This window comes from Myotis lucifugus, unplaced genomic scaffold (assembly GCF_000147115.1).
Source record: "Myotis lucifugus unplaced genomic scaffold, Myoluc2.0 scaffold_8, whole genome shotgun sequence".
Classification (NCBI taxonomy): Eukaryota; Metazoa; Chordata; class Mammalia; order Chiroptera; family Vespertilionidae; genus Myotis; species Myotis lucifugus.
The window spans coordinates 16,297,368-16,299,395 of NW_005871056.1; positions in this window are offsets into that span (position 1 = coordinate 16,297,368).

A 2,028-nucleotide genomic window follows, 5' to 3' on the forward strand; every position below is an offset into this window, starting at 1 on the left:
TCTTTAGTGAACTGACGTGCAGTGCGACGTCAAGTGGGGGAGGAACTTGCAGCCCAAGTTCCCATTCATAGGCCGCAGTTTGAGAAAAGTCACAATGGACAACCTCAAGGATAAGTCTGGCACTTCAAGAGAGACTAGGACCCTAAAGGCGATGCGGGGCAAACATGAGGTCTTTTCGTTCTCATGAGAAGAGGTTGCGTGATTTGTGGAACTGGGGCATTTTATTCCTGATCAGTACCCTCCTCTCACCTCTCCCTTTTACGAGGCATGGAGGAGACAGCTTCTCCAAGAAGACGGCCACAGCACCGTGGGTCTGACGTGGGCAGCGGAAATGGGAGGAGGTGGGAAGAGGTGGGAGGAGGTAGGAGGAGGTGGGAGGAGGAGGAAATCTGGGTCTCCCACGGGCCCTCTGACCTCCCCAATGCCATCTGTACGCAAATGGGGGGAGAAGCTGCCGTTGTTTTCCTGGTTAACGCAGACTTCCCGGTGCTAGTGGAGATGTGGGAATGCAAACTTTGAAATGAAAAATGCTAACGAATGAGATGTTCTTTGAGGTAGTTTCCACATTATTCCTCCTTTATGCATGCTTCTCATGTTGCTAGGTCCACGGCTGGGGCTTTATAGAAATCCACCCACTCTTTCCAGGAACCCGGATTGTAGAGGACACAGATGCATGGGTCCTCGGTGGTGTTAAAACGGCCATTTCTGCAGCCCGTCACAGAAAACCTTTGACTGTGGAAAAGGCGCAGGCTTGGGATCTCATCTCAGTCTGAACACTAGGTCCACAGGCCTGTTTCTTACTCATCAAATCAGAGGGCTGTTCTACATCAGGGCTGGCAAACCATGGCTTACAGGCCAAATCCTACTTTTGTATGGTCCATGAACTAAGAATAGTTTTTACATTTTTAAGTGGGTAAAAAATTTTGAATGAATTTCCATGTCCTCACATAAATTAATGCTTTCATGCTGCAAGGACCAAGGTGACTAGGTGTGATGGGCACCATTTGACCTGCAAAGCCTAAGAAGATGACTGTCTGGCTTGTCACAGACAGCTTGCTGACCCCTGGTCTATTGAGGAGTCTCCAAACTTTGCTGCGTACCCAGAACCCCCAGGGAGCTGGGTGAACTTGGAGATGCCCTGCCCCGGCCCTGCTAGTCACAGGCGTGGATGGGCCCCGGGCTGGGCATTTGGGATCCTGTTCCCGAGGTGATCCCGATGCACACCAGTGGGACAGTCACCACTCGGTCCCTTTCAGGACTTTAAGCAGCTACGGGCGACTTTCTCCAGGTTGTCCCTCAAAAAGCATAGGAAATAGCCCAGCTATTTTACTGCGGAATTATGTACACCGATCCCCTGCCCGTGAGAAGGGGCAGAATTAACACTGTATCGGAGGCGGCTGCTGCAGCTGGCCTGGGGCAGGGCCGCAGGAGAAGGGCGACAACACGAGAGCCAAACCTGAAGAATGCAACATTTTGTAACTTGAAGAGCCAGTGGTCTCTCTGCCATTCTTCATATTATGGTTCCAGTTTTCTTTAAATCAGGGTGTTTTTTTCTCTCTCTCTACCCACTGATGGCAGTGTATATTGAAAAAATAAAGCTAATTAGGATAATAATAATAATATAAAGAAATCTTTGCATGCTGGGGAGGGACCTTGCGTTGGGCTCTCTCTGAAACACCTGGAGTCCCTGGAGGGGCCCCACCTTGAGGGGAGCCCAGCGTCCTGTGAGGGTTGCCAGGTGGGCAAGGAGCGGGCGTGGCTACTGGGAGAGCGGGATGCTGAAGGGAAGGCTGCTGGGAATCTCCCCCTTGTTTTCATCATGTTTGTTCTGAAAGCCTGCTCTTGTACCCTCCTCTCTAAGCGATGCTCCTCTTCTGTGCTTCTGACACTAATTCTATCCTGATTCTAACATGTGAATCGTTTGTTTGATTATAAACAATTTGCCTGAAACGATGGGATTGTAAAGCCAGAGGGGACCCCAGAGCACCTCAGCTCCAATGCCCCCATTTCTCAGCTGGGAAGTCTGAG